Below are 15700 nucleotides of genomic sequence, written 5' to 3'. Positions count from 1 at the left end.
AAGTATGTGCCTAGCAAAAATATAGGGGTGAGGGGGGGGGGGGGAATGCTCCACCTTGGTACACCGAACATATTAGGAAGTTGCTGTGAAAGCAGAGAATTTTGCACAGTCGTTTTAAACGTAGTCACTGCCCCGCTGACAAACAGAAATTATGCCAAATGAAAGCAGCTGTCAGAAGGACAATGAGAGATCCTTTTAACGATTTTGAAAGCAATATTTTAGCTACAGATTTTAAAAATAACCTCAAAAAATGTTGGTCGTACTTAAAATCTATGAATGCTACAAATAATTCAATACCTTCTCTTGCTGACAGTACAGGTAGTGTAACTGCTGGTGATAAATAGAAGGCCGAAATTCTAAACCTACGTTTCAAAAACTCGTTTACGATTGAGGACTGCAGCATCATTCCCCCTTTCAATTATAGAACAATCGAAAGGATGGCCGACATAGTGTTTAGTGTATCTGGGATTGTAAAACAGTTAAGATCCTTTGACGCCAGGAAGCCATCTGGCCCAGACGGTAACCCCGTAAGATTTTATGTTGACTATTTTATAAATATAGCACCATTCTTATCCGTCATCTATCAGAGATCATTGGAACGGCGTAAAGTTTGACGGGACTGGAAGAAGGCCCAGGTCATAGCAATCTATAAAAAGGGTAGAAAATCGGATGCACATAATTACCGGCCAATTTCACTGACATCGATTTGTTGTAGAATCATGGAATATATTTTGTCTTCAGACATAATGACCCTTCTAGACTCTGAGAAGCTCATCTGCAGAAACCAGTACGGTTTTAGGAAGCGGCGGTCATGCAAGACACTGCTGGCCCTCTTCGTGCATGATACACAACAGGCTCTAGATACCGGCTCCCAGGTTGATGCCATATTTCTCGACTTTCGAAAGGCGTCGACTCAGTTCCGCACTGTCTCTTTCTACAAAAAGTGCGTGCTTATGGCCTATCCGATGACAGATGCGTTTGGATAGAAAGTTTTCTAACAGACAGGGAGCAGTATGTCGTCCTGAACGGGGTGACTTCAACAGAAACAAGCGTAACTTCAGGGTGCCCCAGGGCACCGTCAAAGGTCCTCTGCTTTTTGCGATTTACATAAACGATCTGGTTGATGTTGTTGATAGCGGCCTTAGGCTGTTTGCCGATGGTGCTGTAGTCTACAGGAAAGTAGTATCACACTAAAGTTGTGAACAAATCAGTGAGGATTTGCAGAAAATAAATGCGTAGTGTAATGACTGGCAGTTATCTCTCAATATTAGTAAGTGTAACCTACTGCGTATAACAAGTCGAAAATCCCCATTAATGTACGAGTACAAAATAAATGCCCAGTCTTTGGAAGCGGTAACGTCCGCCAAGTATCTGGGTGTGACTATTCGAAATGATCTCAAATGGAATGATCAGATTAAACAAGTAACGGGTAAGGCGAACTCTAGATTGCGGTTTATTGGTAGAATCCTGAAGCGATGTAGTCCTTCAACAAAGGAAATAGCTTACAATACGTTAGTTCGTCCAGTCTTAGAGTATTATTCGTCTGTATGGGACACTTACCAGTTTTTGGGTCTGATTCAAGAGTCTGAGGAGGTCCAAAGAAGAGCGGTAAGATTCGTGACTGGTACATTTAGCCATCGCGAGAGCGTTACAAATCTCATAGAAAGTTTGAAGTGGGACACACTTGCAGACAGACGGCGAGTTAAACAGAAAGGGCTGCTCACTAAATTCCGAAATCCGATCTTCACCGAGGATGTAGAGCATATAATATTACCACCAACTTTCAGATCGGGCAATGATCACCATTCAAAGATAAGGGAAGTAAGAGCTCGTACTGAGGCGTCCAGACAGTCGTTTTTCCCTCGCGCGATCCGCGAGTGGAACAGAGGGGGGCAAATATGACTTTGGCGTCAATTTTATCCTCCGCCACACACCGCTTGGTGGCTAGCGGAGTATATAGGTAGATGTAGGCACATTGCTGCGTTCCGCCTGTGTGTCCGGCAACCCATTTGGCACGACAACTTCGCGGGTTGCGTACATGCCATGCACCCGCTCTGCACCAGGAGACAATCTTGCAGCCGTTCTACTAGGCAGCCCTAGCAGCTCCGCCAGGTGTAGCGGACAGGGAGGAACCTATTTGCATCCGCGACCCAAATGACATAGAATAGTTCCTGCGATATCTTGCCGCGCGGCGGTATTAAGGCCCGCATACCGCCGTGCAGAGGCAGTTCACGTCGAGCCAGAGCTCCAGACGCTCATCCGTTCCACTAGGTTGCCTGCTACCGACCAGCTACCTCTTCGACAGACACTGACTGCCTGGCCTCTGCAGCTCCATCGCCAGTCCAGACTTCGTTGTTTGATGTCGTAACCTGGATCACGAACTCTGTTACAACATTGACTGTATTCTGTTTTTCCAAGGATCTACACTCCTGGAAATGGAAAAAAGAACACATTGACACCGGTGTGTCAGACCCACCATACTTGCTCCGGACACTGCGAGAGGGCTGTACAAGCAATGATCACACGCACGGCACAGCGGACACACCAGGAACCGCGGTGTTGGCCGTCGAATGGCGCTAGCTGCGCAGCATTTGTGCACCGCCGCCGTCAGTGTCAGCCAGTTTGCCGTGGCATACGGAGCTCCATCGCAGTCTTTAACACTGGTAGCATGCCGCGACAGCGTGGACGTGAACCGTATGTGCAGTTGACGGACTTTGAGCGAGGGCGTATAGTGGGCATGCGGGAGGCCGGGTGGACGTACCGCCGAATTGCTCAACACGTGGGGCGTGAGGTCTCCACAGTACATCGATGTTGTCGCCAGTGGTCGGCGGAAGGTGCACGTGCCCGTCGACCTGGGACCGGACCGCAGCGACGCACGGATGCACGCCAAGACCGTAGGATCGTACGCAGTGCCGTAGGGGACCGCACCGCCACTTCCCAGCAAATTAGGGACACTGTTGCTCCTGGGGTATCGGCGAGGACCATTCGCAACCGTCTCCATGAAGCTGGGCTACGGTCCCGCACACCGTTAGGCCGTCTTCCGCTCACGCCCCAACATCGTGCAGCCCGCCTCCAGTGGTGTCGCGACAGGCGTGAATGGAGGGACGAATGGAGACGTGTCGTCTTCAGCGATGAGAGTCGCTTCTGCCTTGGTGCCAATGATGGTCGTATGCGTGTTTGGCGCCGTGCAGGTGAGCGCCACAATCAGGACTGCATACGACCGAGGCACACAGGGCCAACACCCGGCATCATGGTGTGGGGAGCGATCTCCTACACTGGCCGTACACCACTGGTGATCGTCGAGGGGACACTGAATAGTGCACGGTACATCCAAACCGTCATCGAACCCATCGTTCTACCATTCCTAGACCGGCAAGGGAACTTGCTGTTCCAACAGGACAATGCACGTCCGCATGTATCCCGTGCCACCCAACGTGCTCTAGAAGGTGTAAGTCAACTACCCTGGCCAGCAAGATCTCCGGATCTGTCCCCAATTGAGCATGTTTGGGACTGGATGAAGCGTCGTCTCACGCGGTCTGCACGTCCAGCACGAACGCTGGTCCAACTGAGGCGCCAGGTGGAAATGGCATGGCAAGCCGTTCCACAGGACTACATCCAGCATCTCTACGATCGTCTCCATGGGAGAATAGCAGCCTGCATTGCTGCGAAAGGTGGATATACACTGTACTAGTGCCGACATTGTGCATGCTCTGTTGCCTGTGTCTATGTGCCTGTGGTTCTGTCAGTGTGATCATGTGATGTATCTGACCCCAGGAATGTGTCAATAAAGTTTCCTCTTCCTGGGACAATGAATTCACGGTGTTCTTATTTCAATTTCCAGGAGTGTATATCAGTGTGCACGTACTAAAAGTAAACTCTTGTAGATCTTGGTTACCGTATGCAGTAGTAGAACTTCGTAAATATTCGTTCGTGGAAACTCGACCAACTGCGAGACTTAGAGTTGTCGGACTAAGGCCTTCCCTGTCAGTCATTTCTGGATGTTAATTTGTGTGTTTGGTTCGTCGCAGCAGACTAGCATACTATCTTTCCCAATAACTATATTTGCGAAAACTAGTGACTTTAGTTCCAGTTGCGGCAGATTCTTTAGTACTCTCCATCAAATACTGTAAGGTTGTGTGCGGGTGGTATACATATGATTTTCGATATAGACAATGTCGTCCACTGGCAAAAAGCTGTGTATGTTGAAGAACTCTCAGGTCAACGTATTTGTAGCGAGCAAATAGCTGCAATGTCATCTGCATGTCACCTAGAGGCTTCACTAATTATATGAAATGTTGTACATTAAATGTTTTTGCCTCTCGAAATCGTCAGGTAGGCAAACCTGCAACTGGAGTTTGGTCAGTAGTATAGAGTACTAGTTTTTCGACCCGGCTTCTTGGTTTAGTGGCTTCATTAGTGTAGTAGCAACATACTTACTCAAACCTTCCTCGTGTAGCAGTCTGTCCATTAATAAACACTGTACGGAAATCGCTATACTAGTTCCACATACAGACATAAAACTGCAGCACATGACTTTATATATCCTGGATAATGCAGCTACCCCTACCGATCGGATTTATGCAACACGCAATGCCTTGAAAAACCATGTGCGAGACTTCCATATTCTTATGCTCACGACATGCAAACTATTAGTTATACATAAAAATCGGCAGGACGTTTTTGCAGGAAATTTAATTTTGAGAAAATAAAGGATGATAATCAAGGATGCTGCAAAACAGTAGTGAGTGACTGAAATGTCATAGTGGGAGAAGGAAAGAAGAGGACTGTAGTACGCAATCATGGTCTTGGAAGGAGGAATAACAGAGTTTAACGGGGATACATTTCCACTAGAGGCCGCAGTATTCGAATTTTCAAGAAAAATCTACAAAAGTGACGCATTTTTCTTGAATAACTCGAAAACCATGTCCTCCATCGAAAACGTATTCCAGTACGAAACTTAAATACATTAAGTTTTTTACAAAAAGGTCCTGTTCCTTTTTTTATTATTAATAGTTTGCATGTAGCAACCGAGGAAATATGAAATTCTTGCACATGGTTTTTAAAGGAACTTGGCGTTGCATAAAATCCATCGATAGGGGCAGGTGACTCAAACTGTGTGTGCGTAGATTGTCACTATACACTCTTCGTGTACTATGCATATTGGGATATAACCCGCTAAGATCGTCTGGTTAAATGTAGCGAAGAATCTGAAGGACCTAACTTTGTGAGATGAAATACATGCATGGAAAATAAACAAATAAATAAATAAATATATGCCATATAACTCCAGACCAGGCTGGAGGTGCACCCTGGTAAAGTTGCAAATGAGGCAACAGTGATCCACTGTGGTCAAATGATGCTGAAAGAGCGACGCTATGCCCACAATAGTAGAGCTATGCTATTGTCGTTAAATGAAAAGCAAGGATGTAAATACCGAGCTGTTCCTTTCGCAGGCGTTTTCGCAGACAGCCGACGTGACGTCATTTGTCGAGTCCACACCTAGCTGTCTGTAGAGGTTCCGCCCGCCTCATTTCGTGGCGGACTGCGGCTTTACACCTCAACGGCGACCGAGTTCCGAGTGACGGCGGGATTTGCATGAGAAAGCAGACCCGAGATCCCTTACAATCCACCTGCCACTGCGTCTATGCTTCTGCTGTAAGTGCCTTGTAGCGGAAACAAACACCATAAATCACTTGCTGTTCTCCTAATTCATTCCTGTTATCGGATACACACAAGCACACTCATAAACACAAGCACAAACACACATACACACACATACTGGCACACATTGGCAAGTCGCCTGTGTAAAAACACCCACATTATTTAATAAAATGTCTTTTCAACAAGGTTTTTCACACATCATATCGAAGCTGTAGAGCCTGATTTAAAGAGGATTTTACTTACATCCAGAATTCTTGAAAGCATGACGTCAGCAACTATTATGGTTAACCAAAGTATGCAATAAATTGCAGAGAACTGTCAAGGTTCCTTTATTACTTGAAGACTAGTTTTGAGACTAAACTGACCATAAAATCATAAATTATAGCGTAGATTATTGGATAATTTGGTAACAAGTTTAGGTTCGAAACTGCTCATCAAGTAAGAAAGGAAATTAATATTGCAACTTCGACGGTTCTCTGTAGTTTATTGCATAATTTGGTTACAGAAGATTTTTTGGACATTGCGTCACCTGATTGCAACGTACCTGGGGGTTCAGGGTAACAGATAATTTTGAAAGATCAATCGTCAGTTGAAACCAATCTGTTGCTGCCTAACCACCAGCGGGCGAGAACACAATCTTAAACCTGTTTATGAAGTGTTTGCTAACATAGCGGTTCTGATATGCAATGTTATTTTGTGTCCTTAAAGAAGCATTACTTATATAGATAGCCTAATGACAGGATTAACTGTGTAAGTGTGAAACGGGTACAAAAAGACGTATTGATTGTTCAGCAGTATATGCCAACTGCAGAAAATGTTGGCCAATGCGTAGAGGAAACGTAGGCATGACCAATGCGTAGAGGGAACATAGGACATAATAGAGAAAATAAAGGATGCTGCAAAACAGTAGTGAGTGACTGAAATGCCATAGTGGGAGAAGGAAAGAAGAGGACTGTAGTACGCAATCATGGTCTTGGAAGGAGGAATAACAGAGGTTAACGGCTTATTGACTTCTGGAGGGAAATAGTGCTGGTAGTCGCAAAGACGTGGTTCAAAAATCGCAGAAGGCGGCTCTATACGCTGAACAACTAACCGCTTAGAGAAACAGGGCACACTAGGAAAATGGCTGAAAGAGGACTGCAACACAATTGAGAAACTAGAGGGGAAGGGAGCACTTGATTTACTGTACAGCAGAGTAAAGACTGCAACATGGAGTCAAAGACCAGGAAGTGGCATTACGGAAATTCTCATTAAAGTCTAAACTGTAGTGTACAAACATCGAGATGACGTCCTACAGATATGGGAAGACCATTTAAAAAGCTATATGACATATCACAGAACAACAACTCTGGAACGTGAATCCTTAAAGAGTTTGAATGGTGAGGATAAAAGATCAGCAATCATAACGGAAGAACTTGAAATAGCTGCAATGAAAAATGGGAAATCAGTAAATATGGTACCAAGAGAAATACTTGAACCAAGAAGGGGTAAGAGAAATATTGAGATTATGTAACAAATGATATAGCAGTGATGGTGACCAGAGAACTATATGAAACGGCAAGGAACTATGAATGCAGAGAACACGGGACAGATAGCCTCATTTCACTTGCAGCCAAAATTATCTTAAGAATAATAATTAAAACACTGAAGAAGCTACTGAAGGAAAATTTGGCTGAGGAAAATATGTTTTAGACGGAATAAAGGCCCAAGAACTACAAAATGGCTCTTGCAAATTTAGGGAGAGAGGTTTTTGAAGTGGAATGTGTTTTATAAACCTGGAAAAAGGCATTTCATAATGTGGCTTCGTATAAGTTTGCAACTATAATAACAGAAAATGGAGTGGACTGGTAAACCAGATGACTTATAAACGCATGGTATTTAAATCAAAAAGCTTCAATGAATGTGAGAGAAAGAAGTACCCACTGGAAAGAAATAGCAAAGTGAATAAGAGATCGCTGCCGTACGTCTCCTACGCATCTCAATCTCTATTTAGAAAATGTGACTGATCACTGTCCACTACGAGACAAGAAGTAAAAATTGGTGTTTCAGGTTTGCAGACGGCGTGGTGATTCTAGCAGCAGATGGAAAAGAGAGGACGTAGTGGGTGCCAGAGAAGTTAAAGGAAAGATTTTTGGAATGAAAATCAATATAAAGAAAACAAAAGTAATGTCACTAAGAGGAAATAAAAGTTTAAATATAATTCTGGATGGGAAATATTAAGACATGTGTGAAGATTTAAATACCTCGGACGATGGATATAAATCGACTGGAAAGGCAACAAAGAAATTAAAACCAGGATAGCAGTGGCGAAAGAGCCATTTCGTAAGAAAGGGCGAATTTTCTGCAGCAATATGGCCAGAGATATGAGGGAAAGACTAATGAAACGTTTGTTTTGTATGAAGTGTCTTCCTGCGTGGTGCTGAAAGGTGGACATTGTGGAAGGAAGATGTAGTAGGCATAGAGGCTTCTGATATGTGGACATGGCGGAGGATGGAAAGAATAAGATAAACGGACAGAGCGAAACATGGCATTGAGAAGAGTGGGAGAGCAAAAATAATTACTGGTGAACCGTGATTTATATTCAAAGAATATTCTTAAGAATTTATTTTATTTGCTAGCGATTCATCAAGAACATTAAAAAATTTAATCACACTATGTAAGCATGGAAGTAGTTGCCAGGCAGTACAGAGAGTACAAATGGGAATTTTATTCACTTTAATAGCGCCTAAAAGCATTTTTTAAAAGAAAGAGATTTAAAATTAGAATCAGAAAGCATCCTCTAAATATCGAAGTTACAATTTATTCAGAGGCAGAAAGAAACAAGTTTTGACTGTATGAGCTTTCGGGCAGAGAACCTTGTCTCCCTTTTGACACGGCCGTAGTTACGACCGCTCAAAACAGCCTCTGAAAGACTACACTGGTGGAAATCTGCAACACACTAGATAACTTTAAAGTAAGAAACAATTTACACAAGCACACAAGCAACGCACCCCGCGTAGGAGGGATGGAAATGGTACAAAAGACTAAAAATTAAAATATTAACCTTGCCACCGAAGGTGCAACTTGATTTAACTTCTAAGAAAAGTCTTACGGTGAAAGGGTGGCAACTTTATATACTAAAATGATCGTTTAAATAAAAGCCCATGAAACGCAATCTTATATAAAATTCTACAAGGTTGGCCAAACAATAGTTAAGATGCTCTACAGTACACAGATACCGCCTCTCAAGATCATGGGCAACAATATCAAAGTTTCCAAATGTTAAAACATATTTCAGGTATTAGGCCGTTACAGTCCAAGCAATAAATTCGTTAACACACCAAATACGACAAACATGACAGAGGCAGCTACTAACGTACGGTAGATTGATAGGGAGATTAGCGAACAACCCGAACCGCAGGTTGCTCTAACCCGCCCCTACTCCACAAGCGAAAAGCGGACCACTCAATTTATAAACAACCACCTTCCCGCGGGTGGGAAAACGGAGAAGAATGGTGGGACGACCCCAAAGAAAAACTGCTGGCGAACTCACCAAGAAAACAAGTAGAATTTAACCAGAGTAAATCACACAACGTATCACCAATCACTTAACTTCTAGTAAACTGCGATTTCTCGAGAAGACCTGGCGCAGCACCCCCAAATCGCTCTCCGAACCGTATATTATTCCTGTAAGCAGCTTCGATGCATGAGCTGTTAAGCTGGTTGTGGGATAATTCTCGCACTTGTCAGCTCTTGCCGTCTTCGGAATTGTGTGGATGATGCTTTTCCGAAAGTCAGATGGTATGTCGCCAGACTCATATATTCTACACACCAACGTGAATAGTCGTTTTGTTGCCACTTCCCCCAATGATTTTAGATATTCTGATGGAATGTTATCTATCCCTTCTGCCTTATTTGACCGTAAGTCCTCCAAAGCTCTTTTAAATTCCGATTCTAATACTGGATCCCCTATCTCTTCTAAATCGACTCCTGTTTCTTCTTCTATCACATCAGACAAATCTTCACCCTCATAGAGGCTTTCAATGTATTCTTTCCACCTATCTGCTCTCTTCTCTGCATTTAACAGTGGAATTCCCGTTGCACTCTTAATGTTACCACCGTTGCTTTTAATGTCACCAAAGGTTGTTTTGACTTTCCTGTATGCTGAGTCTGTCCTTCCGACAATCATATCTTTTTTGATATCTTCACATTTTTCCTGCAGCCATTTCTTTTTAGCTTCCCTGCACTTCCTATTTATTTCATTCCTCAGCGACTTGTATTTCTGTATTCCTGATTTTCCCGGAACATGTTTGTACTTCCTCCTTTCATCTATCAACTGAAGTATTTCTTCTGTTACCCATGGTTTCTTCGCAGCTACCTTCTTTGTACCTATGTTTTCCTTCCCAACTTCTGTGATGACCCTTTTTAGAGATGTACATTCCTCTTCAACTGTACTGCCTACTGCGCTATTCCTTATTGCTGTATCTATAGCGTTAGAGAACTTCAAACGTATCTCGTCATTCCTTAGTACTTCCGTATCCCACTTCTTTGCGTATTGATTCTTCCTGACTAATGTCTTGAACTTCAGCCTACTCTTCATCACTACTATATTGTGATCTGAGTCTATATCTGCTCCTGGGTACGCCTTACAATCCAGTATCTGATTTCGGAATCTCTGTCTGACCATGATGTAATCTAATTGAAATCTTCCCGTATCTCTCGGCCTTTTCCAAGTATACCTCCTCCTCTTGTGATTCTTGAACAGGGTATTCGCTATTACTAGCTGAAACTTGTTACAGAACTCAATTAGTCTTTCTCCTCTTTCATTCCTTGTCCCAAGCCCATATTCAGAAATGGCTCTGAGCACTATGGGACTTATCTGCTGTGGTCATCAGTCCCCTAGAACTTAGAACTACTAAAACCTAACTAACCTAAGGACATCACACACATCCATGCCCGAGGCAGGATGCGAACCTGCGACCGTAGCGGTCGCACGGTTCCAGACTGTAGCGCCTAGAACCGCTCGGCCACTCCGGCCGGCAAGCCCATATTCTCCTGTAACCTTTTCTTCTACTCCTTCCCCTATAACTGCATTCCAGTCGCCCATGACTATTAGATTTTCGTCCCCCTTTACATACTGCATTACCCTTTCAATATGCTTATACACTTTCTCTATCTGTTCATCTTCAGCTTGCGACGTCGGCATGTATACCTGAACTATCGTTGTCGGTGTTGGTCTGCTGTCGATTCTGATTAGAACAACCCGGTCACTGAACTGTTCACAGTAACACACCCTCTGCCCTACCTTCCTATTCATAACGAATCCTACACCTGTTATACCATTTTCTGCTGCTGTTGATATTACCCGATACTCATCTGACCAGAAATCCTTGTCTTGCTTCCACTTCACTTCACTGACCCCTACTATATCTAGATTGAGCCTTTGCATTTCCCTTTTCAGATTTTCTAGTTTCCCTACCACGTTCAAGCTTCTGACATTCCACGCCCCGACTAGTAGAACGTTATCCTTTCGTTGATTATTCAATCTTTTTCTCATGGTAACGTCCCCCTTGGCAGTCCCCTCCCGGAAATCCGAATGGGGGACTATTCCGGAATCTTTTGCCAATGGAGAGATCATCATGACACTTCTTCAATTACAGGCCACATGTCCTGTGGATACACGTTACGTGTGTTTAATGCAGTGGTTTCCATTGCCTTCTGCATCCTCATGTCGTTGATCATTGCTGATTCTTCCGCCTTTAGGGGCAATTTCCCACCCCTAGGACAAGAGAGTGCCCTGAACCTCTATCCGCTCCTCCGCCCTCTTTGACAAGGCCGTTGGCAGAATGAGGATTGCATTTCATGACAACATATGTCTAGCACATCCTCACTTCTTGGCGCCTCGCCAACTCTTCATAGATGCGACAACACGACGGCTCGGAGCCTGCTCGCAACGGAGAATAAAACCTGGAGATTGCACATGGAGCCACATGCAGCGAGAAACTTCTAGACATGTAGGCACGGTACTTCACTATAGAACTGGAAATACAAGTTCTAAATCAAAAGACTCGTCTATACACTGACCACTTGTGTTCTGTCATTCCGAAAAACTCTCAGACACGGTAGTGACAATACAGGAACACAATGTCGAAACCGCATATTATCAGGGTAAACACAAAAAAATTGTCGAAGTTGAGTTGAGATTCGCGAGGGAAGATGGTGGTGACAATGGCGGTCGTGACAATAATGAGGTAATAATGTTAGTGTTACAATGCTTGGACCAGGTGTGCATCCGAAACCACAGGAAGGACGTAGCTGCCGGATAGGATCTAAAGTAAAAAATCTTGAGGGTCAAGGAATTTGTGCAGTATGGGGTGGGTGGAGAGGATGCATGAATAAGAAATACAACCTTATTGTGCAAGGTCGAGAGGAAGGCGCATTTCCGGTAACAAATGATCAGAGTGGAGTCCTTTGGGCTTACCACGTGAGCGCAGTTAATCGTCCATCAGTATTTTGATGTAGCTTTTTTGTGGTGAATTTTGTGCCGTAAAGCCTGACATATCTTGTGAATGTACGCCCGGCCACAAAATGGAGAATGATTATGAGCAAATAATATGAGGGCGTGCTGAAAATTAATGCCTCCAAATTTAATATGTGAGAAGTTTTAAGGTTTTGTAAATAAAACAAAGCTTATTTAACATTCTACATCTTTGTTCTTCAGGTCTGTATATTTATTTCTCATCATAGTCACCCTGGCGACGAATACTTTTCTTCCAACGAGAGACCAGTTTGTTGATACCATCACTGTTTGCACTACTTCATCACCATCAAAGAGCAGTTCTAGAAGGTTTTTTTTTCAAGTTTTCGAAACATTACAATCGGACAGGGCCAAGTGGGCGCTGTATGGAGGATAATCGACTACAGGCGTCGGATTGTTGCAGGTGTTATGACTCGTGTGTGGTCTGGCATTGTCATGCTGAAGCAGAGGGTGCTACATTTGTTGACGAAGTCTTAGAATTCGAGACTTGACTACAGTATGCCGTTTCTCACCCACCAATGTAGTTACGTTACACACCGCCATGTTACACGGTACAATTAGGAGCCCTCTAGGGATAGAGAGGATGGCAAGTATGTAGGGACGAAGAATAAAGATGCAGAATGGTAAAGACCATTGTTTTATCACATAAAAAATTCGGAGATATTACATTTCAGCAAACCCTCATATTTAATTTGACCTATAAACGAAGATTAAAAATATTGTACACAGAAAAACCGGACACGTGCGAGTACGACTTGCACTCTGAGGGTTGCGCACCAACTTCCAATATATATATATATGTAGGTAATAATCACCTCGTGTGGCTCCATAGCGTCGTGCAAGTCGTCCTATTTGACGCCGCTTCGGCGACTCGCATGTCTCTAACATGTCCCAGATATCCAACTGGAGAAGGGGAACCTAAAGTGTAGCGTGCAATCCGAACCACGTGCTTTTTTTTTTTTTTTTGGTGACTCATCACTTGGTTGAATGGTAAAGGATAACTTAAAACGAAGAGTGAAAAATCCCTGGTCTGACGGTGATTCAATCTCGTCACCTCACTGTCTCCAGGAATGTACTTTACTATAGTCTATTTTTTTCCTTTTTTCCATTTTATTCGGCAGTGATCTCAGCATTTGGTATGGGCAGATGTCGCATGACACCCTTTCAACTTCATCGTTGAGTACCTCACTCAAATATTTTATTATCGCGCAGTCACGCTGTGACCTAACACACTGAGCTACCGTGCCGACAGTGCTAGACCACCAATCCCGACACGTATATAGTGAGATCATCTATAGATTTTGGTGAGTAAATTTGCTAATATCAAAATATGTGACATAAATGGCCGTATCTTTTGACTGCATTGACGTAGATGTTCGAACTTTTCACATCGCCAGGGAATCGTAGACTTAAGAATGTGACGTAAATTTCAAACTGATACTTAAACTCGTAACCTGGAAAAAGGGTTTTTAACAGTCGGGCAGACCCCGCCACAGCCGCAGTGGTACACAACCCCACGACGACTACCGCAGTCCACTTTACCCCTCCGCCGCCCCAAACCGAACCACTGTTTCAGGGTTCTTGTGCGGTTCGGCCCCCGGTGGACCCCCCCCCCCCCTCTCCACCACGGAACGTCTCACACCATATAACCTCTATGTTTGCGTGGTAGAGTAATGGTGGTGAACGCGTACGTGGAGAACTTGTATGCGCAGCAATCGCCGAAATAGTGTAGCTGAGGCGGAATAAGGGGAACCAGCCGAGACAGATGGAAAACCGCCTAAAAGCCATCCACAGACTGGCCGGCTCACCGGATCTCGACACAGGTCCGCCGGGCGGATTCGTGCCGGAGACCAGGTGCTCCTTCCCAATCCGGAAAGCCGTGCGTTAGACCGAACGGCTAACCGGACGGGCTTTCGCTATGACATACTAGGGAACCATTCTACTGTATCGGAACATTATATTTTATTGACATGGAGACTCCAAAAAACTATAAAGTGCAGTGCAACACCCGAAAAAAACAGTGTCTCTCTTTTCTTATACTACAATGAAGTGCCGAAGTAACTCGTATACGCATCTATATTAAAATACAGGGATATGTAAACGGGCAGGCTGCGATCGGCAACGCCTATATAAGACAACAGATACCTGGCGCAGTTGTGAGATAGGTTACTGCTGCTGCAATGGCAGGTTATCAAGATTTAAGAGAGTTTCAACATGGTGTTATAGTCGGCGCACGAGCGATGGGACGCAACATCCCCGAGGTAGCGATGAAGTGGGGAGTTTCCCAAATGATCATTTCACGAGTGTACCGTGATTATCAGAAATTCAGTAAAACATCAAATCTCCGACATCGCTGCAACCGGTAAAAGATACAGCAAAAACGGGACCAACTATGACTGAAGAGAATCGTTGAACATGATAGAAGTGCAACCATTCCGTAAACTGCTGCAGATTTCAAATCTGCGCGATCAACAAGGGTCAGCGTGCGAACCATTAAACAAAACAGTATCGATATGGGCTTTGGGAGCCGATGGACTACTCGTGTACCCTTGACGACTGCACGACACAAAGCTTTACGCCTCGTCTAGGCCCGTCAAACCGACATCGGACTGTTGATGACTGGAAACATGTTGCCTGGTCGGACGAGTCTCGTTTCAAATTGAATCGAGCGGACGGACGTGTACGGGTATGGAGTCAAACTCACGAATCCCATGAACACTGCGTGCCGGCAGGGGACTGTTCAAGCTGATCGGGACTCTGTAATGGTGTGGGGTGTGTGCAGTTGGAGTGATATGGGACCCGTCATACGTCTAGATACGACTCTGACAGCTGACTCGTACGAAAGCATCGTGTCGATCACCTGCATCCGTTCATGTCCATTGTGCATTCCGACGGACTTGGACAATTCCAACAGCACTATGCGACACCCCACACGCCCAAAATTGCTAAAGAGTGGCTCCAGGAACACTCTTCTGAGTTTTAACACTTACGCTGGCCACCAGACTCCCCAGAAACGAACGTTACTGAGCATATCTGGGACGATTTGCGACGTGCTGTTCAAAAGAGATCTCCACCTCCTTGTACTCTTACGGATTTATGGACAGCATTGCAGGATTCATGGTGTCAATTCTCTCCAGCACTACTTCAGAGTCGTGTCCATTCTATGTCGTGCTGCGGCACTTCTGCATGTTCGCGGGGGTCCTACACGATATTAATCAGGAATACCAGTTTCTTTGGCTCTTCAGTGTATAACATAATAGACTACAGGGACCTTTTTTATCTTAAGGATCAACAATATTTCGCTACAGTCTCCTGGCGTAGCTACTTACCAATAGAAATAGTTACAGAACTTCAAAGAAGTGTTGGTTATTTTCGTTATTTGCAGACACCACATATTTAAATAGGGATTACATCTTATATACATGCAAGGAGTATCCCATTTAACAAGAAAAAAGTTTGTAACATGATAACTATTGGGGAGATGACTGTGAAAGTAAGTGGATAAGAGTCAACATTGACTTG

This window comes from Schistocerca nitens, chromosome 2 (genome assembly GCF_023898315.1).
Source record: "Schistocerca nitens isolate TAMUIC-IGC-003100 chromosome 2, iqSchNite1.1, whole genome shotgun sequence".
In the NCBI taxonomy this organism is placed as follows: domain Eukaryota; kingdom Metazoa; phylum Arthropoda; class Insecta; order Orthoptera; family Acrididae; genus Schistocerca; species Schistocerca nitens.
This window is presented reverse-complemented; position numbering follows the sequence as displayed.